The sequence below is a fragment of the Dipteris shenzhenensis genome, chromosome 27, assembly GCF_047967505.1.
Source record: "Dipteris shenzhenensis isolate YYH24624 ecotype China chromosome 27, Dip_SZ_1.0, whole genome shotgun sequence".
Classification (NCBI taxonomy): domain Eukaryota; kingdom Viridiplantae; phylum Streptophyta; class Polypodiopsida; order Gleicheniales; family Dipteridaceae; genus Dipteris; species Dipteris shenzhenensis.
In genome coordinates this window covers 30,783,653-30,807,533 of record NC_141622.1, presented here as the reverse complement: position 1 = coordinate 30,807,533, position 23,881 = coordinate 30,783,653, and positions in this window count along the sequence as shown.

The window sequence follows — 23,881 nt, the reverse complement described above, 5'->3', positions numbered from 1 at the left end:
TAGCCAATCCTCGACCGCTTCCACCGGCCGGCCGCCCACGGGAATCTGCATTGTTTCAAAAGACGTGTTGCTGCAGCTCCAAAAGGAGGTGGAATTTGAAAGCTCCACCACCCTCTTCGCACGTATCCGTGGGTCCCAACATTCCAGATCACAAGCCAGGGACTGGATGCTAGCAGCCTTACTTGAAGAACTCACTCCCCGCCTTTCCAATGTTCGACTATTGGGATGAGACTTCTTCCAAGTGGCTTTCTCCTGAGGCAATCCTCAAGGCTAACCCCTTGGGACTTGGTCCAGGAGAATTTTTCTTTCACCCTTTACATTGGGCTTCGATCATGTACAGGACAGACAGGTTACTTCTCTCTTCATCAGATTTTCTGGCCTTCCACAAGTTTATCATCAACTTCTTACCCCAATTGGAGCCACCTTTAGTTTGGTCACGAAGATCCCCCCTCCTCGGTTTGCCTTCCTCTACAGTGGAGGCTATCATGTCTGGTTGGGTTCCTACAGTTAGGGTCATCGTGTCAGACCTCAACATTACAGATGGCCATATTATGCTTTGTCTTTTTCGGCAAACAGTTGAGATTGCAATCAGGTGCACAATTTGCGGGTCCTTTGGGCATTTTGCAAGACATTACCTATAGAAGACGAAAAGAGCCAAGAAGTCTTCTAGTGCAGCCCCTCATTGGGCTCCTTCGCACTCCCATACATTCAACACCAATGGCGTGTTTGGGTTGCAGTTAGAGTTGCCATTCCTCCACCACCTTCAGATCAGGAGGGTCCTTCTCTTGCTTCGTACCTTACCCTAATTGGGGCTAATGATATTCTGATTCTGGTTGCAGCTATTGATGTCCCTTGACCTATTTAGGCCACAGCCCGTGATGCCCCAAGCCTAGCCTCAGAAGGGGCTAGTGAGGATATTACTTTAGATACTAGTCCAGGTTCTTTTCTTACGTCTGAGCAGCCCCCTTTCACTTGAGTTCTTCAGTCTCCCATCATGGATCGAGGGAAGGATGTGACTCCTGCCTTTCAGCTCCTTTGCAGGCAGGGATGTTACACACTCCGACGCCATGTTTGGCTCAGAGGAACTCTTTCTCTCCACTGGCTGATTTCGTGATGTGGTTATTGGTTTCCCTATCAACAAGCCCTCATCTTCTACAAGAGTGGGTGTTCTTTCCCCCGTGGATTTCCCTTCTCTACACTACTCTAAGAGATTTGCCACATAGGAGGAATTTCCACCACCAGGTCGAGTAAGGTTTTCCATCCTACTTCCTCTCGCCAATTGTTAGCTGGAATATCAATGGCCTGGGTGGTGCATCACATCACCGCTGTAGACATCTGATTCATAATCAGCTTCATCTAGGTGTTACTGGAGGATTCGGTGACATACTTTTTATTTAGCAGCGCAAATTGGATGCCTGAGATTGCTCAAGTTCAAGTAAATAACTTTTTTGTCATACTTTTTCTCTTGCTTTGGGCACAAGGGGGGGAATATGCATTTCAGTTTCAGGTTCCTTTCTTTCCTTGTGGTTGGACACAGTATGCCCTCTAGAGCACAGTGGATCATTTTGTTGATTGGGGGCATAAGATTGGTCTCCTCAACCTATATGCACATAACAATAGAGGGGATCGTGCCCTTTTTTGGAAGGAGTTATGCCTTGGGTCCCCATTGCAAACTCATGGAGTATTGGAGGGGATTACAACATGGTGGAGTTGCCATCAGATTAAAAATGGGGAAGAGAAAGTAGCATTCACTCTCTTGAGAGAGCAGCTTGGGATGCCTTCCTATTCCAGCTTGGGATGCCTTCCTATGCTTTGGCAGAGATACTAGGACAGATGATGCATGTCTAATTCTGCCTCATTCGCTCCTATTCTCATGATCAAAAAGGAGGCTGCAGATGCCCATCCATGTGCAAATTGATAATTGTATGTTGATGCTTGGGCATTAAGGTGGCTCGGTATGCATGGCACGAGGGGTTTCCACCTCATATCACTTTCCAGTGGATCGAATGATTTTTGAGCCTCATGCAAGATGCGGCTTCATTAGTATAAGGATCCCAGATGCCTTGTATGCAGAGGCGGGCCTCACAAAGGATGTTTTGTAGATTTGGGTATCTCATTTGCAGAGTGGAGTGTCATCTCCTTCAAAAAAGGCAGCAGCCCTCTCTAGTGTTAGTGAGATTCTCATACAAGAGATGGATCTTCAACGGCAGTTAGCATCCTTACGGAGGGAAGAGCAAAAAAGTCTATAGATGCTTGAATTCAAGAGTGCCTTGCTGCTGTATTGCATCAAGGGCTCAACTATGGATTTTGTTAGATCAGTGAGCATAGTATGCCTTCCATGCACGGTAGTTCCTTTGGATTCAGATGGGAGGAAGAGTCAATAAACACTTTTTCTCTACTCTTGGCCCCTAACATGGTAGAGAAAGTGTTTGACTATGAGGGGTTTTGCAAAAATATCCTGGTGCAGTCTTGTGTATAGCTATAGATTTTTATGCCTCCCTTCTTCCATCAAATCCTAACACCCTTGCCAAAGATGATGCCAGACATAGAGTTTGGTAGAGTATTCCAGCATCGGTGAAACCATCCGTGAGAGTCTCACGTGATGACCTTTCACCAATCCGGAATTTAGGACTACACTACTTGCCCTTCACAATGACAAATGCCCAGGTCCAGATAGGTTGACAACTTTCTTTTTAATTGCTAAATAGGACATGATTGGGGACCACTTTGCCATGGCCTTGCTGGGCATTTGGAACTCTAATAGTATGCTTGATTCACTTCAGAGGGTCTCATTCATCTTACCCCAAAAACAAAGGTTGCAAATTTTGATTTCCCAATGGAGGCCCATCACTCTTTTAGGAACCTTTTATAAGATTTTGGCCAAAGCTATCAGTCCATGTTTGCAGCCCATTCTTCCATATCTCATTCATGATATGCAAATGGGCTTTGTGCACTGCAGAAGCAATTTTCATAATATATTCTCTTTTGGAAGGCTTCACATGGGGTTAATGCGGAGCGGCCAGCGACTCACCATTCTACTTCTGGATTTCAAGAAAGCTTATGGCAGAGTAGATTAGGGCTTTTTGGAGGGTACCCTTCTATGCTTTGGATTTTTAGATGCTTGGATTACTCTTTGTACAGATCAGCCCATAGCCAAGGTGCTTATCCGAGGAGATATGGAAGAGAGGTTTCAGATTTCTAATTTAGTTCGCCAAGGATGCCCTCTTGCCTCCTTCTTGCATTTATTTGTGTAGCTGAAGCAATGAGCGTATTTTTGAGATCTCAGGCATACATTATTGGGCTGAGACTTCCCTTGAGACAAGATGAGGAGTTCTTGGGTAGTAAGCGAGCTGATGGTATTCCTGTTTTTTTGGCTGCCACTACACAAAATCTCACTTCTTTCAGGGCAGCCTTGTAGCAAGTACACATTATTTTTGGCTTAGTGATGAGGACACTCCAGTTTAAGGGTCTGATTTCAGTTTTACTTGATTTAGAGGGGAAGGGGAGTCTTCCTCGGTGCCCTGCATCAATCCATTCCCACTCCCTGGGGTCCCACTGCAAGTGCTTTATGGGGACACCTCCATAGAGTCAAGTTCTCCATGAATGCAAGGGAATGTGAGGTGGGTTAAGGTCAAGATACCATCCTGAAGCCAAAAAAAAGATACTCCACATGACCTAGAACGTTGGCAAGCTTGCATAAGGATATCATCTGTAGACTTAGACAACCCCTAGAATGAACATCAAAGACCAAGGCATCCCCATCTGATCCTCATAGTTCTATGACCTGAAGTGGGATCCTTGATCTCATAAAGGCCCTAGGACAAGTAGAACAAAAGTGAGGCTCATCACCTACAAGAACCCAATCCAAGGGTATGGTTGCATCAATTTGTTGGATGCTCCCTGCACTTCCGTTAAGGTGACTTACTAATTGGAGTGATACACTCATCTCGAAGGTTTTTGAAATCCTTCCAAAACCCAAAGACAAAGAGGGACCTCTCTCCCATCTAGACCATTGCATATAATGAGAAGTACAAAGTGGTCTGCCATGATGATCAATTATATTGCGATTCCACATCCTAAGAAGGGGGAACTCTCTGAAGAGTACTTTTGAAGCTAGCCCAAGCTTTCAAGATAGCAGCCATAAAAGGGGAGGAGGGAGCCTTGAGATGGGCTAAGGTAAAGATCACCTGGTACTATCCATCCATGCATCGAATGAAAAAATCCTTCCAGTTCTTGTCCTTGGAAAAGCCTTGTGACCACCACCTTGCATAATAAGGCTTTACTCTGCAAGTTTGGATCTATTATAATGAGGCCTCCTTCCCGCATAGGGAGAATCAAGGTCTCCTAAGCTACCCTAGCTCTGGTGTTTGCCAAACACAATCTGGTTTACTGTAAAGAAGATTCCTTATCAGCCTTTCAAGCTAAGTGATGCAATCCCTAGAATGGCACCAACAAGAGCAAACAGACCATGCCATGGCCTACAATACCTAGTTAATCACCACCACCCTGAAAGCAAGGTCAGCTGAACTTCAAAAAAAGAGTTTCCTCCTGATTCTCTCCATGCAAGGGCACATTGTTGGGAGATTTTTCAGATTTTTGCTAACTTGCTGAAATCCTTTTGAAAGACTCTAAAAATTCCCTCAGTAATAGAAAAATCACTCTTTTCTTTTGGGTTTCTATTCATGGATGGATTGCAGTGAACCAATGTTTGGGGTAGACTCTACTTGTATTCATTGCCTTTCTGTTGAGGGGCCTATTCAGCATTGCTTATGGAATTGGAGACAGTAGGCGAGGATCATTTGGAAGGGGATTGCTAGCTGATTGAGCACCTTTATTACTTCTTCTCTCTTCATGATTTAGGACTCAATGGCTTGTCTTCGCTTTCAAGGCCTTAGGTGTTTTATGAGAGACATGACTCTTCTTGGGCTCTCTGAGTTTGACAACATTTGGTTGAGTCATGCTCTCTGGATGATGTTTTTAGTTCTCCTTACAAACATGCACACGCCTCTTTGGAAACTTCATGCTTCTTTGGGCACTTCATGGAATGGCATGCATATCAGCGTGGCATATTTGGAGATCTAGATGCATAAAGGCCTTAGATGGTTCCCAAGTCCTCCCTACACATACATTGGCTAGTATTTGGACAGATACTATACACATCTTAGTGACTATTTGGGGGAGTGTGCAAGGGTCTTCCCAGGCAACCTCTACTAGAAGGGTTGTTTTCCTCCGGGAGTGGAGTGGCTTCCCATTCATCTCGGAGTTCTCCGCAATGTCGAGGTGGCACTTTCAGCCTCAATTTTTCCTAGCTCTCTTATAGGAGTTTGATTTTACCCTATTATTAGGGGTGTCTGTTTTCTCATGCATTGCATGATGTATTTCTCCCATGAGCTTTGCCCTTGGAGTTTCTTTCAAACTTAATAGAAGTCTTTTCTATGAATTCAAAAAAAAGAAATGAAGGGTAGTTGGAGCGGCTAGGCTGAGTAAAGGATGCAAGGCAAGGGTAGGAATGTGAGACAGTATCGAAAATGACACTTCGAGGCTGTTTTTACAAGCCACAAACTACCATGCTAGGCACCAAATTCCATAACACATGGGAATTCAAAAAACATTTTGGGAATGTTAGAACGTTGAAACATCCATTATGTCCACGATGACATAATATGGCTAGCGTTATGGAGGTCAGGGTAACCTAGGGTAATGTAACCTAACCTTGGGACGATTAGGACATGACGTACCTTTGTTACAGTTAGGGTTGCCTTAGGGTTGAGGCACATAGGATACTTTGTGCCTATATAAGTGTGAGTCTCAGCTCATTTGGGGTATTCTTGGGAGTGGAGCCTCCTAAGAATACCCTCTGAGGAAAGAACCCATCCAGGCCTTCCCTTACAACATTTGTGCAGAGATGGGGTTGCATGGTATGCGACACATAGTTCTACCTAGGAGATCACTAGTCCTGAGTGTGCCTCACCTCTAGGTCGGGGGTGATCTTTGCAAGGATCTACGGTTGGGTGGTGACCCACTAGCTACACCATGTGTGTCCCATGGGTCTATAAACTAACCTCTGGTGGTATTTGCAGGTAGCTCGTGGATAGAGGACTGCGTAGATTTCTCTAGGTTAGTTGTGACTGACCTATAAGCAGCATTTCACTTGGTATCATAGCTACTCTATCTACTTGCTTCGATTTGTTGCTTGCTTCCTGTACTTGCTTAAGTATTGCAATTTGGTTTTTTGGTTTTTGCAAATCAATGTGGAATTTGAGTTTGCTTGTGTTGTGAATTCACAACAGGAGTAGAGCTGGTGCATGCTCCTTGTGGTCTGAAATTATGTGTTGTTTCTGAGGATTGTCAGGATGTTTTGCTGTGTTAGGGTGATTTCAGGGTCAACAAATGCAAAATCTGTTTTCATTTGTGTCTTTCAAGCCCTAGATTTCGAGGTTCTATGGCAGTTTTGCTATTGAGTGCTGCAGCACTATGCGAACTTTCATCTTGTAGAGCTGTGAGCAAGAGGTAGGCGAGGGGATTGTTTGTGAATAGGCCTCATGTCCACTTTCACAAGTATGACAGCAGACTATAGCTGTCCATATAGATATTGACAGATCTCAGTTTCGGTGGAGTGCCAGGCTTGAACGATCTATTTCGTCCATATCTGGAAAAGTTAGTTGTGGTGTTTCTAGATGACAACTTGATTTACAGCAAAACTTTTTTAGAGCATGGATGCCATCTACGAATAATACTGTCCGTACTTTTTAAAAGGGTAGCTCTTTGCAAAAGAGAGCAAATGCGAATTCTGGAATGTAGTACCCTTTTCTAAAGAGTGAAAAAATGGAACTCAAAAGCTAGATACAAAGTTGAGCATGCATTGCATTACAAAATGTAGCCAAACAAAGAAAACCATGTGGGAGTAAGTCCTTAGGGGAGACCTTGGTAAGTTTGTTAGGAGTAAGTCGTCAAGGAAGAATAAGGAATGACCTTAGTGGAACTCTAAACGTTTCCATTATCATCACCTTAAGGGCAATGCTAGCAATTTGAAAGTAGAAAGTAATTTCGCTAGAAGGAATGGAAGAAACAATTTCACAAACAAACAAAGTTAAGTAGAACAAAGCTAATGAAAGTCACCCTTTTTTTAGTCTATATTGGACGGGGGATGTCTTTAGGGAGTCAAAGTATGTATTGGAGGCATTAGAGGATGTGCATGGGTCTATACTGTTTGACAAGGCGCTCCACTCCCCATGTAGTATAGATCATACCTCCTTGGTTAATGAGCTCCATCTCCTCTCTCCCTTTTCACCCTTCTTTTAGTGTGTCTTCTCTCCTCCCTTTTCACCCTTGCGTCTCCTCCCATTTCATTGCTCTCCTCCCTAACAGGGACTGTGAGACAATGGAATATAGTGTAAGTGTAGCAACTCATGCACATACAAAGAGAGAGAGAGAGAGAGAGAGAGAGAGAGAGAGAGAGAATTGGCACTCTAGCGATCAAGGAGGGATGACTAAGGAAGTGCAGAGTATGAGGGGTCCTTAGAGGAGAACACAATAAGATTCATCCACTACACTTCATAACCCTAAGCTTGCAAAAGCTTCACTCTCCTTCCTAAAGATTAATGGATTTCATTTTATTTTTTATCCAAGTTACTCAATGTTATCTTGTAATGAGCATTGACACTCTAGCGATCAAGGAGGGATGACCAAGGAAGTGTAGAGTATAAGGGTTCCTTAGGGGAGAACACAATAAGATTCATCCACTGCACTTCATAACCCAAAGCTTGCAAAAGCTCCACTCTCCTTTCTAAATATTAATGGATTTCATTTTATTTTTTATCCAAGTTACTCAATGTTATCCTGTAATGGGGATTATAAAGGTCCCCCTTTACTAATTGTTAATGGATTGTACTTTTTATTTGACCTAAGATTCTTCACATTATTCCCTAGTGGGGATTATATTGGTTTTGCCACCTTGTTTATTTTCTTATGTGTTCCTATCAATGTCTTTTCTTTCCATATTTATTTGCATACAGCTTACAAATTGAAAGCAAGTTTTTGAATATCTAAGTTGAAAGATGTAGTCTCATAAAGAATTAGATAAAAAGTTGTAAGCACGTAACTACAAAGGAATGGAGGAGATGCAAATTCACCTGTGGAAGGAAGGAGGAGATGGAAGGTCAATGGAATGAAAGGAGGATGGGTTAAGACTTAGCCAAAATTTCAAAAGACAATCCAAGCATGCAGGGTGAATTGATTAGCAATTTAATGCATGTGCCAAAATAGGAACTCACATAACTTGGACATGTCATTTCAGTGAATGGTGTATGTATTGACTATGAGAAAGTCAAGAAGGTATGTGAGTGGCCTATAAAGAGAACAATTACCAAGGTCAAATCCTTTTTTAAATTTGTGGATTTCTTCCATACCTTCATTTGGGATTCTGCTAACATAGATGATAGCATAACCTAGTTGGACTTGTCTAAAGAGGTGAAAAAAGGAAGTACAATAAGTACCAGCTTATTCTGTGGATTGAGGAGCTTGATGCGTGTTTCAAGAAATTGAGACATCAGCTCCTATGCTGCACATCATGGATTCTAGTAAGGATGGTTGAAAGAGATGCCCGTGCTTTGGTGCAGCATTATTCAAGGACTGTAGACCGGTAGCTTTTGAGAGTAGAAAGCTTACCGGTCCATAGTATAAGTAGGCGACACATGAGAAGGAGCTATATGTTATTATTCAAGTGTTGGAAAAGTGGAGACATTATGTGTAATATGGAAAAATGGAGGCATTATGTGTATGGATCTACTTTTGTGGTCTACGTGGATAGCTCTCTCTAAACTATTTTTGCAATACTTTTGACTAAGAGGTAGAAAAGCTAGGTGGTCAGAGCTTATGCAATAATTTGACTTCGAGATTGGTTATTGAAAAGGACCTACAAACAAGGTAGCTAAGCCTTGAGTAGATTTGGTAGTGTGATTCTATATGTAGATGATGGAGTCCTGCTATCTTCCTAGCAGAGGGACTCCAGCGACACCTAGACGTACTACATACTTTATGTGAGACACGACTTCAGCCATGCACAGAGAGCATTTTACCTTGGATGGGTTACCAGTGGAGGTAGTCACATCCTACACATACCTAGGGGTCATGTTCTTCGGCCCAACTAATAGAAACTCTATTCCCTAAAACACTCACAGATCACGGGCGATGGCATCTATTATTTCCTCCCATCCTACTCTCGTAGATTGCATAATACTCAATTCATACATCCCTTTTTTTTCTTCCTTATGCATATCCACGAGACCCTCATCTCCCTAGATGGTTCCCCTTGCCAAATGTCATCATTTTAGCCTTTCCACTTGGTGCACCATTTACCCCTCTCTTGGGGTACATTTAAAACAAGGCTAACAATTACAAGCAATGTACACACGGAAGGAGTATAGCTCAAACTCGGGGAGTTTGATCCCCAAATACCCTAAGCCCGCCCAAAAGTCCAAAGATTCTAGGCAATGTGCACATATACGTTCCAGCTGCCCCCGCCCAAAACATGGAGGTGTTGGAACAAGGAGATGCACACTTCAGAGTGCATACGCCTTGCACTGTTCAGCTCCACATCCACAAGAAATAGTGATGCCAACAAAAATAGCCATGAAAGGAGTACAAGTCAAACTAAGGGAGTTTATTCCCCAAATATCATCTCAGGATAGGGTTACCGTTAAGTGTCACGAGATGAAGCTGAGTCTCGCCACTCTAGGTTTGAGTCTCATGCACCATGCATGACACCAAACAGGTGAAGGTGTGACGGTGCTCAGGGAGTTTGAGCCCCAAATCACCTGAGCCTAGGAGTGGCGAGGCTAACACAAGCACTATTTGGGAACCTCTTAGGATCACCTCCTAATACTAGGTTTGTCCCAAGCGCTTTAAAATGGTTAACACAAGCACTATTTCCGCTAGTAGGAAGAGTCGGTAAGAAGAGCAATATGCCTTGGCGCCCTACGAGCCCAAGAGCCCATGGTTGTAAAGTGAGGGAGAGTGCTGAAAAGGAAAAGGGTTGACCCTCCCTTCAAAAGGTGACTTGTATAAAAGGCCAAAAGTTTGACTTTGGTCTTCATTGTTGTTTGCACAAGTTTGAATACAAGCTCCCTCTTCTCTTCCAAGAGAGTGTTTTGGATGTTCTCTTGTTTCCATTGTAGTATCTTTGTGGTTGTTACTCTATCCCCCTTCACTCCCTTCTCCTTCTCCCCTTCCTCCTCCTCCCTTCTCCCTCCTTCTCCTTCTCCCCTCCCCTCTTCCCCTTGCCTCTCTCTTGTGTGAAACCACATTGCAACAATTCAGAGGCCACTTGAGTGACACTTGTAGATGGCTCGTGCTATGAATTACTCCCACAAGGAGTAGCCAGGAGTGGAAGCTCCATTGGCATATCTTCAACTACCCCACGACACATGAGTCACCGCTGAGACCCACCACATTTTTGGCATCGGTGCCGAGGAGAAAAGGTATGCTTTTGCATTTGCACTTGTCTCCCTTTGTTATATTCCCACTGCACAAGTTCTCAAGCTTAATTGGAAGCTTGTTAGTGGAGTTGTAGGAGAGAAGAGAGGTGGAAAGAGAGAAAGAGAGAGAGAGAGAGAGAGAGAGGACGAAATCTATTTTTTAATGTAGGAATGCATTTTTGAGCTTGGGAAGCTTGTTTTGGTTGCTTTTTGGTGTTTCAAGTTGATAGGAATGTAGCAAACTTGATTGCTAAGGTGTGTGTGTAGTGTAATCACCTCAAAAAACAACAAAACTAAGGATTTTTTTGAAGTTTTGAAGTAGTTTCATGTTCTAGAACTTGCCTTTTCTGTGTTTTTGCATTTTGACTTCCAAAAAGTGTTTGTTTTCAAGTTTTTTTTCATTGAGTAGGTAGATTAGGTATGTAGCACCCCCCATCACAAAAAAATAGGAACAAAAACTACAAAATCTTCAGAAATCACCCAATCTCTATCGGCACAACTGTGTTTGACTATCCTATCGAGTTGGTGTGGTATTGTATCACACCGACCAGATTCCCCACCGACCGATGCGTTAACCGAATCTCATCGATTAAACATAGTTGACCCAGCGCCGTAGTACTTCCCCGTGCCAACCTAACCCCTGACCATGGTCTATCTTGCTGCTCGGAGTTAATGCTTGTCAGACTTACTTCCGCACCAATCTGATAGGTAGTTGATTGGTGTGGTAGTGGTTCCCTGCCAACCGTTGCTATTCTACTATCCCATTGTTGGCACGGTGAACCTACCCCTCCATCTGTAGTCGTAATCGTTTCCCTCCACTATCGCGTTATTACATTGCACCGCCCATCGCTATAAAATCCCGCCATCCACTGTTGTTTGCATACTACGTCGCTGTCGCTATACTATCCCGCCGAGTAATTTTCCCATCAATCGATGTCATACCATATCCCTATGCCCGTGGGGATAGTTTGTCCTTAGGATCGCACCGACTATGTCGCACCTATTTCTCCATCGATCATCGCCATACATCCATCGCACTGCGGGGTTCTATTTCCTATCCCACCGATTGTCGTCGTTGATGGGCTACACCACTGCCCACTGCCAAAACCATATTACACCGCCATTGCTATACTTGTAGCCTGCCATCCAGTGCTGTAGTGCTAGCCCACCGGCCGGTGCTATACCTTAATTAACAAAAAATTCCAGAACCTTAGTTTAGCTTAGGTAGTCCTAGCCAAAGGCACCCCACATGCACTTGAGGTCTAGAAGGATATTGCCAAAGGGTCCTGTGCTAGAGGGAAGCACTTCGAGCTACGCTCAGCCCCCACCCTCCGTCCCAATTGGGGGTCTGGTAGCTCAATTCCTAGCCTCCACTCGTTCATAGGACCCCGTCCAGAAACTCAATCCAGCTTGGACGACATGGAGAGTCTTGAAGGAGTGATGCAATTCCCCATGGGTCCAAGGGCATCGGAAGCCCCCTTCACAAGTGTAGCCTCTCCCAACTCTCCTGCTCCTTCGGTTGCATCTAGGCTTAGAGGTACATTCTCTAATATGTTCGGTCCCTTGGGGAGAACAGAGTCGGCAGACATGGAGAACCCCTTTGCCGGCATGTCCGTAGGAAGGGAGGGCTAGCAACATACAATTCCCGAGCCACAAACCGGGCCAAACACTACTTTTGCCAATCCAAGTTCCTCCTCTTGCAACAAACTCCCTCAGTGGGAGAACATGGATGATGAGGATCCATGGATGAGGGAGCTCCGTAGACAAGGGATGCTAGGAACTTCCAAGGTGGAATGCCTTACGACTCTGGCCACCAGCCTTCGTCAATTTTGGAGCACTGCAGTTTCCACCCTACCGCCCGTAGCATGGCACCAATGCTACCATGCCCCAGGACTCCCCACCACCGGGAGTCTTGCATTGGCATCCATTGGTGGTGCTAGAAAGAGGAGAGTCCGAGCTACAAGGTTGGTTATCAAATGTTCCAATGAGATTATACTCTTTTGTGCTACACTGTTTGTGACTAAGTTTTTATTGTGTTCTTCTTTAGAAACTTCATGGAAGATGTGATGGGAAGAACGGATGAGGATGATATTGACTGTTCATATGCTCTAGCTAGTTTATTGAAGTCAAGCGATGTCATTGGGATGCTAAGGGACCCAAGACACAAGCGCCTACGTGTGCAAGTTGCTGAGGTGGTCATGAAGGACTTCAAGGATATTGTGGATGCAAAGGAGATGCTTGCAGCTTGTGATACTGCTGGTGTAAGTCGTGAAGCTTACACATCTGTTTTTAAAATTTTCAAGTTTGCAATTTTGAGAAAGTATAAGAAGTCTATGGTGCCCCTACCCACACCTTGGTCTGTGAGACGTGCATGGCGAGAAACAAACCAATGTGCAAGAGAAATGCTTGGAGGGTACCATTGCGTAAGGGGCACAATGACTTGGAAGAGTAAAAAGAAATTTGGCTTGCAAACCTTTGAGATGAATGCTTTTAACAATGTCTACTTAGGTGTTGAGAAACTACAACAAGTAATGGTCAAATTCTATGGCATGAGAGAAGATGGTAAGAGAAAATCCATTATAGCATTGCACTTTACTTAGTTCATTTCCTATATCTTGTTTATCCTAATGATTTTTCTCTTTTGTTGTACAGATTGCAATGGAAAGCTCATATTGTCATCAAAATGGATGAAGCTCAATTGGTGAAAGAACACAAGTTAGAGAGAGTCAGCATCTGCATTATGAATAAAGCCTTAGCCTTTGTTCAAGGGGATGAAGAAGTAGAGCAAGATTTCTCAGTGCAATCAGAGAAAGATATATGGTGGCTTGTAGCATTTAAGACTCTGAAAGAGTGCCATGAGACATTGAATGGGTTCTAGATAGAACAGGAATCCCATCGACCATCCGAAGACAAGAGGAAGGGCAAACATTGATAGTCGATGGCCACGGAACCTTTCAAGTTGAATGGCATCTTGCTGGTGATTAAAAAACCCTCAAGTGCTTACATGGTTGTGATACAGGGGCAAATGCAATGAACACATGCCTTTATTGCATGTGTTCGCAATGTAAGCAAAAGGCTAGCTTACAATGGGAGAATGGCATTCTATCTTGTAGCCAAACGCAAGCTCCCAATCGTGATAAGAAGGATCCAAAGTGGGATCCCATCTTGCCCATCCCACTTGAGAGAGTACACATATGTACTTTACACGCAGAACTGTGCGTACTTCTTGATAAGTTGTTGTATTTGCATCTTGTTTATGCTTGGGATTTAATTCCGCAAAAAGTATCCACACGGTGCATTGTAGAAGCTTAGAAGTTATTGTCAGAGATGGGATTCCATGGAGGACATGCCAAAGTTAAGGAGGATAAGAAAAAAATGTCTGAGACAACACAGAATCTTCCTACAAAAGTGTCCATGGGTAGAGGAAAGGCAAGGAGATTCCTATCGAACCACAATCTCAACAAAGACAAACATACATTATCTCAAAGTAGTTTGGGTTGGGAATATTGGAAAGCATTGTGTGAATGCACGACCAATAAGGCTTCTCATCCTCAAGTAGCAACTTTGAGAGCTAAAGTATGGACAAAGGTAGATGCATTGATAAAATTGCTTTGGTAGGTTCAAATCGATGAGATGTATTATGAAAGGTTCAGGATGGCTGTGAAAGAGTTTATGCAATTATGGTGAAAGCATGGGAGGAGTCGCACATTACGCATTACATGGTAATCTTGGCACCATCATAATATTTAGCACTTGCTTTATAAACAGTTTTTATTGTTGATTTGATTCTCATTATGTTTGCAGCATATTCTCTATGCACACGAACCATGGTTTGTACAAAATTGGGGTCCTTTGTCCATTTGAAATACACAAGGCATGGAGAAGTTGCACTATAGAGCCAAGGCAGGCTACTTCAAGAACAATGCATTGCATGAGATGTTCGACTGGTTTTTTAGATGTTTACTAAGAAGGACTTTGAAGTCTGAAAAGGCAAAGGCATCAAAACTTGCAAAAGCAGTTCAAATTGTATCAAAGAATAGAAGGCATAGTGCTTGGAAAGCATCCATAGGGAGTCGAGGAGTCGCACATTGGTTGCGCTAGAGTGAGAGAAGGGAGCAGATGGGTCCAACCACCAACAGAAGCTATGGTGTAATTGTATACAAATATGAAATAAATATATTGCTTATTTTGACCACAATTTGTGTACTCACTCTTTAATATTTTGCTTATTTGGACCACAATTTTGGTTCTCACACGACGTTGGGGAAAGTGAGGACATGATGAAGGAGGGGGGAGAGAAGGGAGGGGCATGGGGTAGGGCAAGGGGAGGGGTGGAGTGGTAGCAAGGGTGGGGGGAGGGAGGGATGGGGGGTATGGGGGAGGGCGACGGCGGGGTGTGGGCAGGGCAAGTAGGGGGAGGGCAAGGGGGGGGGAGGGCGACGAGGGTGGGGGGGTTGGAAGGGTTAAGGCGGGGGTAGGGGGCACGATGAAACCTAAATGTAATTAAAAGGGATGTCAAAACATGATGGGCCCTTATAAATGTTTTAAAAAACTCTAACTCTCATTATTCAATGGCAAGAGTGAAGAACACTGCTAGACCCACTGGACACCGCCTCCACCCTTCCTCCTCTAGCTCCACCACTTCCATGGCATCTATGCACACGAACCTATCCGGGTCCAATGGCGCCCCCCCTGACTCTCGTGAGCCCTCCCCCAACTCTGGTGAGGTCTCCCAAGCTTCTCCTCAGCTTCAGCCTTCCCCTCAGACTTCTCTCTAGCCTTCCCCTCATCCTTCCCCTCAGCCTCAGCCTTAGCGTGACCCTCAGCTCAGCCTTCCCCTCAGCCTCAGCCTCCCCCTTAGCCTCAACCTCAGCCTTCCCCTCCCCATGAGAGCCCTCTCTATATCAAACAAAATGTGTTTGATAACCTCTCAGACATAGAGAGGCTTCTTGAGGGCCAACAGACTGCCAGGAAGAGCACCATCTTCCCTCTCCTGGAGATATAGCCCATCGCAGAGATGATCCCTATGCCCATGAGGAGGGTAAAGCAGACTCCGAGGAAGCCCCATCCCAAAGAAGGCCAAAGCTCCAGATGTCAGCGAGAGGAGGACTCGGAGGAGGAATGCAGATAAGAGCAACGAAAGAAGTTCAAGGCAGACAGGAGGCTGTGGGTCAGGAAGCTGTACAGAGCAAAGCCAGGAGCGTAGGCCCTGAGGGAGATCAGGCAAATGCAGAAGACCACCGATAACTTGATTTCGCATGCTCCCTTCCAACGTGTGGTACGAGAGATAGCACAGGGATACCAGAACGACGTGCGCTTCAGCGCAGGAGCTATGGGGGCACTCCAAGAGGCTGCAGAGCAAGTGACCACCGCTCTCTGTTCGAGGATGCCAACTTGTGTGCCATCCATGCAAAGTGTGTCACGGTCATGGACAAGGACATGGCTCTAGCGAAGCGGCTACGGAGTGACCCAAGCTTGAAGCCTTAGATTCTCTTGTAGCCCACTCTTAGGACTTAGACCACCGCTTGCCCTTGAAGGCACTATCTTGTATCTAAGGCCCAAGGGCTAATTTTTTTAAATAAAATATATCGACATTCTCTACACTATCGCATTGTTGTGTATTTTCCATTTCTATGACTGCATAGTAACTGATCATTTTAATATAAGTTTTGAATTTTGTCAAATCCTGAAGGAATTTCACCGTCGCGCAAAAGGGAAAAGTGTCCGGCACGTCGCCAGGACCCCAAAAAGCCCAAAACCCGCCATGGCACGAATTTGGGCATTCTCGGCTCCAGAAAGCCCAAAACCTGCCAAGTTGAGAATTTGGACATTCTGGCAAGTCGAGAATGCCCAAATTCATGCCGTGGTAGGTTTTGGGCTTTATGGGGTCTTGGCGACGTGCCAGACACTTTTCCCTTCTGTGCGACGGTGAAATTCCTTCAGGATTTGACAGAAATGAACTCTTGATACCCAAAATTGGTGAAAATGATACCAAATTGGCTAGAAATTTATTAAATTAAGATAATTAAAATGATGGAGAAAATATATCATCAACGACTTAAACAAAATACAATGGAATTCATGACGAGCAATGATAACTTAAAACAAATAATAAAGACATGTAGTCATGTATCCATTTAAATATATGTTTACATATACAAAAGGCCTCACAAGCTATCTTTCTTCTTGGCTAGTTCGAGTACATCAAGAATAGGGGTCTTTGAATCCCCTAGTGGATTCCTAGATATAAATCTAGCTGTAATAGCACTAACATCCTCCTCTCCTACTGCCAAAGACATAGCCATTGCCGTCAATGCCCTACCTCCCATTTATGTTCGATCCAAAGGCATTGATAGCCATCCAGGTGGTGTACCAAAATGACTTTATCGGCATTCCGAGTAATGTTGGAGTATTCGATAGTGCGCAACAATTCCTTGCACTTCAGTAGTTCGAAGGACCTCGAGGAGAAAATTTGTTGCTATGAAAGATGCTGTGTGATGTTCCATTTGGGAGGTGGACGCTTTCTCCTGACCTGTGTTGGAGGTGGAAGCTTCTGCATGAGAGGGTTGTGCATCGTATACGGACATGTCTTCCATTATCTGGTCTTCGGTACCTAAGACCCCGGGATCTTTGACACTTGTGTCAACATCAAACCCCGATAGGACTCCAATTGCCTCATCCTCTTGTAGTCCAAAAAGAATCTCTATGTCATGGAGAAATATGTACTCTTCTCCATCGATGATGAGGGGGGACAAGGACCATAATTATGAGTATTGGTCAACGGTCTTCGATGCAAATTCTTGCTCTATTGGGGGCTCTTGAAGTAGGCTCAATGCTTGAGCTACTTCCATCTCCTCTGTTGGATCGTCAAGACTCTCTTCCATGTAGATGTTTGAGTCTAGTCTAGGGACAACCAGATCAACAGTTCTACTAGAGGGGGTGCTAGACGATGAGGCTTCTTCCTCTAAATTTCCTTCTTGGAGAAGGAAGATGAATGTCATCTCCCATGAAAGGAATTTGGTGCTTGTATTTCCTATGATCCCTACGTTTAGGATGTCTTGAACTTCGACTGGTCCTAAACCCTTCGTCTGTAAGGTTGTCACAAAAGTGGGCCAAGCACTTTACAAACTTGGGTTCCTCTACGAATAGATACTTTATGTAATCTATGGGAACCCATCTCTTTGAAGTGTGGTCAAGTGTATAGGCAAAATTTGAGAAATTATCTTGCATGTAAAGGATGAGATCTTGCATATATGTGCCTAGGACATCTAAAGTCCTATCAAACACTAAAAATAGCTCTTCCTCACAATCTGCAAATGCAGTTCGTGAGATGAAGTCATGGAACGCAGTTCTAGCTGAATCCATGGCAAATAGCCGTTGATGGAGGGAGTAACTTCTGAGGACAAGAGTTTCTATGGCTCTCTAAATGTGAAAGTGAGAATGTGATGTAAAAAGAGCTCTTACCCCTTAATATATATCAAAACCCTAAAAATTAAAATTAATCATAAAATCCCCAAATTTTTTGAAAAACATTTACCATGAACTGAAAAGAAATAACATTTTAATTTAACTGTCCATCATCTTTTAAAGCTATAACTAGGATTTGACAGACAAACCATTAAATGGTGCACTAGTCAAACACATTGTTAGCAATCTATAACTAGAGGAATGAAATTGGCACTATGCATGCACTTCTCCACACGGCGGTTGATCTTACCACCATTTAAGGTAAAGTAAAAGGACTCTGACATGCGGTCCTCCATGACCAATAGGTGTTCTCGCACATCCCTTAGAGTCCATTGTGATGTGATATTCACATTCTTGACATCTCCCTCTTCAACATCAATAGACAAACTTACCCCCGTATTGTCTTCATCATTAGAATCAAGAGGAAGCCACCAGCCATTTGTTTTCTTCTAGTGCCTATACTAAAAAGCTAAATACAACATTTGGCATGACAAATGGTATCTAATAACCACATTGTCTTTACATGTGTGACATTGAAACACATCACTCTTTTGGTCGCCTGACTTGGTTCCCCAATTCATCCCAAGTAAATCTTCAAGAGCATTTTCATCTACAAGAAGTAAAAATGTGTAGAGGCATAAACCAAGACAACCTTGCCCATTTGGATCCAAATGTAAACTTCATGGCCATGCCCACATCCTTTGCAATCTTGTCCTTATACGATTGCAATGTCCTCGAGTCCACATTGGTGCTGCAATCCCTGTCTTGAAGTTGCGGTGGTGCAATGGTTTGCAGACTGTCATAGCTTGATGATGTCATTGGAGTGATGTATGTTGCATTATACCAATACACATTCTTCATTCGCAAGGAGGCCAACTTCTCCTTGGCATGCATTTGCTTACCTAAATCCTCATGAATCGCAGTGAACTTGCCTATGAATGATTCAACTGGTTCCCACTCCTCGAGGTACGAAGAAAAAACATCTGCCACCATGAATAAGAGCTCTTAGAAACCAAACACAAAATTTCCAAATGGACTCATTACACTTACAAGTGAAAAAGGTACATTGATCGAAAGGCTCACAGTGTGATGGTATCCTAGATTGATTGAATGATGGAGGAAGCCGCATATCTTTTCCCATGTAAACATGTTGCACTTTTGCAAGCCATCCTTTCTTTCCAAACTTGAACTTTAAGATGCGCCCCTTCCACTCATGCAAATGTCACCTCTCTTGCTCTTGGGAAGCTTATGTGGACCTTTGGCCGATCCTTTCATCATTATCCAGTCATTTAAGCTATAGGTGCAAGGGATCCACTCATCCAATGCATTTCTAATGTTGTGGAAGACACAAGAGGTCACAGCATTGCGTGGTCTTGCAGCCTTTCTCCTCACCATGCTTACAGAGGTTGCAACAGCAAGAATGGGACTCCTACACAAGGCAATGCAGCTCCAATAGAGGCACAAAAGAGGGAGAAGGAGAGGGACAGAGCAGCAGCACAACAGAGGCACAGGAGAGGGACAAAGTAGCTCCAACAGAGGCAGAAAAGAGGGAGAAGGAGAGGGATAAAGCAGCAGCAGCAACAAAGGCACAAGAGAGGGAGGAGAGGGATAGAGCAACAACAAAACAGAGTCACAGGAGAGGGAGAAGGAGAGGGATAGAGCAGCTCCAACAAAGGCACAGGAGAGGGAGAGGGGAGAGAGAGAGAGAGAGAGAGAGAGAGGAGCTGCAGTAAGCACGCCAGAGCAGGAGGGAGCAGAGAAAGAGGGGGAAGAGGGAAAATACGTGGGATTCGGTTCAAATTTGAGTGATTTGGTAGGTTGCACCAAGACAGTAGGGGGCAAAGGCCCTAGAAAGAGGGAGGGGAGAAGAAAATTTTGCCATTTGGGGCCTACCATCCCATTGAATGTAGTTTTGGGCTCATGTGGGGGAGGTGCACCTAGTAGGAGGGTCAAACATGGGTTAAGAGGGGGGGGATGGTTTGGGTGGTCCCTAGTGTAAGGGGAGCAATCAATAGGGGCTCTCTGTAGCTACCCACCCTCCACCTCAACATACCATTTTCCCACACCTTCTAGCACTCTCATTGGTACACCTCAAATCACTCTCTAATACCTTGAAATTAGGAAACACTAATTGGAGGCCCTTTTGAGACCCCAATTCTCCCCTAATGAATCCCCATGATGGATGATGCTAGGCCAGTGCAGCAATGCCCCTATCCTATGAATCCTAAGTACGCACTCATAGTGAGGGAAGAAATCCAAAAACTCATATATGCAAGATTTATCTATGAGATCGAGCATACAGACTGGGTATCACCCATTGTGATAGTCCTGAAGAATCCAGGGTTGTCTCCACCATCCTCCCTCCTCATGAGTTGGACAATAGTGATTAAAACATGCATAGCTTCCATGAGAGTGGTTAACCATAGCAACTGATCATGAGACAAGAATTGCAATGAGCCCTTGTTGTTGTTGTTATTATTAGGGACACAATAATATGGTCAAGGAATGCAAAAATAAGAGAGATTTGTGAATTGTATCATCTAATTTTCATAAGAAAAGTGGAAATGGAATGGAGGAGTAGGTAAAAAGGAATAGAATCAGTAGGGAACACACACAGTTGTTGCGAATTCAATATGGATATCAAGGATCTTGACTTGTCAAGTTTTCCTCTATTAGGCCACTTCTTGGTTCGAGGACCTAACCAAGCTTGGTTATGAGGACCTCTCACCAGCCCCTTCTTTGGCTTGCCAAGCCACATTGACCATGTTCAATCAAAAAATCAATGAGGTCATAATTGACTTGGACCAAAAGGAATTTTGCATGACTAATGCAGAATGTTGGTCTTGGGGAAGGGTAAGATTGAGGAGAGAATCAACTTGATCAATCAGCTATAGTAGAATTTGGATCAACTCATTGAGCAGGATAATAGAGCCTCTACTTGACTTTGTTGAGAACTCCCCAGGCATCATGAGAAATCTCTTTCTGAGTCACAACCTTACTCCCCCGATTAGTCCCACATCAGCAGAGAATATGGGTTTAAAATGCTTTAACCCTCCACAAAGTTTGCCTTCCACACCCCGGCACAGTTTTTGCAACTTGGAGGGACTTTCCCAAGATGACCAGGAAAAATATTTTCAGATGTCATGGTTACCCCCACATGCAACATGAAGAAAAATTATGGTCCCACCTATACAAACTCCTACTTCCCACCTAGGCTATTGGAGGCGGAGCTAATGGCACATGACAACAAAGTGTGGGACTTACATGACATGAATCTCCTTGCACCCTTTCACATAGACACTTTGATATCAATTTGTATTCAAAACAAGGTATGCTTGGATGTCTTTGCACTCTCATAACAATGCAGGAGGAATTATATCAATTTTCATGCATTTATTTACAAAAAATGGGAAGCTGATTGGCTTGGATTGGAATTTGGACCCGTAAAACTCTTGCACTTCTACTACTGGAACCTCACTAGCCTATAACTAGGTCTCAACATTAACAAGGATGCAATTTATACTCCATTGATAATAAATGAGAAATCTTGGACCCATTACACATGTACACTCTCGTTTTATTTTACAAGATGGGATTGTAGACCGTTACACTTTTATACCTCTTTCATTGGAACCCTAATAGCCAATAGCTGTAGCAAACTTCAACGAGGATCCATATTATAATTTATTGCTATATCGTAGTAGTCCCCACTTTACTACTGCAACCCTCCTTGTGTGTTGCTATGGATATGCCTGCTACTCTGCAGGTTGTGGTTTGGTGGGTCACACACACACACACACAATTACACACACTTCTCTTATTCACTCTTAGAAATGATGGACTTCCCCACTGTTGTGGACTAGTGTATGCGATGACACACAAAAACAATGAAAACGATTACTGTTCACTTGTATATACACTTTTTGGGAATTACCTTTAAGGGTTGGGTTTTTCTCTTTTTGCAACCCTCTCCTCCATAGAAATTAACTGTGGCATTGAGATTCACTATATGGCTCACTAAGCATGTCTCAAGTGGAATTAATTAGACCCCTTAACAATAGGAGGGTACATTAGGATATAACTTAACCCTACTCGAGGATGAGAAGCTCACCACCATGAGCATTGAGATTTTATGGGCTTGCTGTATTCCTTGAGATTTTATGGGGTTTGCCACCTTGGACCACTAAGCCCACTATAATGCATAGTTAGGAATTAGAGGGACTACTAGTACTCTTGCATGCCCAAAAACCTTGGACCCCATATTTTCTCATTTATTTGGAGAAATTGCACAATTCATAAGACTTATTAGGAGAGTACAAGTAGGTCAAGGGATTTTTCCAACATGTGTTTAGAGAACCACCATTTCCATGGTGTGTTGTACAAAATGAGCTTAATGGGAATAATAGCATGGATTGATTCTTATACGTTACAAGGTTTGTTTATCACCTTGTGAACCTAGCCACATAAGGAGACGACATACTTCCCCAGTAGCCAAAGAATGTAGTAATACATATTTATAGGAGCACAATTGGGGAGGATTGTGAGATCTTTCTGGTGATCCACAGAATTGGTGGGAGAATGAGGGCAAAAAGGGAGAGCACATTCTCTATGGAAACTATGGACTATCAAAATATTAAAAAGAATGATATAAACAAGGCAACACCACTTCCCAAATCATACAACATCACAGCCAACAGATGCAACAATGGTTAGAACTACTGACTAGAATGGCCTTAGAAGAGCAACAACGTGAATGCGAAAGACAAATGTTGTCAACACTACAAAACAAGTTGTAGAGTGTAGAGATGGAAAATCTAAGTCTCAAAGAAAGCATGGAAGAGCAAATGCAACAATATGTCCTTGTTTAATATGCTCTCTAAGCACAAAAGAAGAGACAGAGCATCCCAATTCCCTTCCACAAAATGAAAGCATGTTGTGATGAGCTTAACAAAGAAATCATTGTCTTAAAAGAGAACCTGTAACAAAAATGTTGATCAACTCAATGCCAAAACTGACACAAACCATGAGTTGCAGCAAAGCATCACAACATTCAAATGTCAACTTCAAAGACTAGAGCAAGAAAGTTTAGCATCCAAAGAACAAATTGGGAATGCCAATATCAAACTGGATGCCAAAGAACAAGAGCTACTCCAACTTCACATGCTAAATGATCAAGTGCTGGGGTCATCAAAAGTAGCTCAACAGTTCAATGCTCTCAAGCATGCCTACACCACATCCGTTGGCAAGGCAATAAACAAGGCACACAAACTCATAAGCAGAGAATTTCCAAATTGTCCAACTTCAACTTCAAAATCAAGCTGACGATGATACGGAGGAGTCAACACAAGATTTGTTGCTACGAAGCACCACGACAATATACCAAGATCTTGTTGCAACACTTAAGCAAGTGGATCATCTATAAGGACGAGCTAGCATACAGTGCAAACACTTGCAGCTAAAAATGCTAAATGTAGTCATCACTGGTCTTGATTGGACTAGGCCACTAAGCCATAAGATCCTCTAGGAACTTTACCAAAGAATGGTGGATGAGGATGAGAAAAATGTATTTTGTCTATTGATACATACTTGAACCTCATACAAGTAAAACCAAATGCCATACTTATGTATGAATGCTTAATGGGCAACCCTCCACTTTGCATAGTAGTGGGACCCTTACCCCTGCTACAACAAGCACCATCAATCTCCCTAGGGTATCATTCCACAATGGGCCACATTGAAGCTAACAATGCCTTCTACAAAAAATGATAGACATCTGTCGGAGGAATATGTGTCTGCCTCCAATCCAATCTTCCATATCTAACCACCCTCTACTCTAACCTTCTCACCTCCCTCCTAACTCTAGTAATGTCTTATGCACATTTCCAAAAATCCATGCTAACCACTATTCCTTGCCATGCCTCTTCACCCATGCCTCTCAG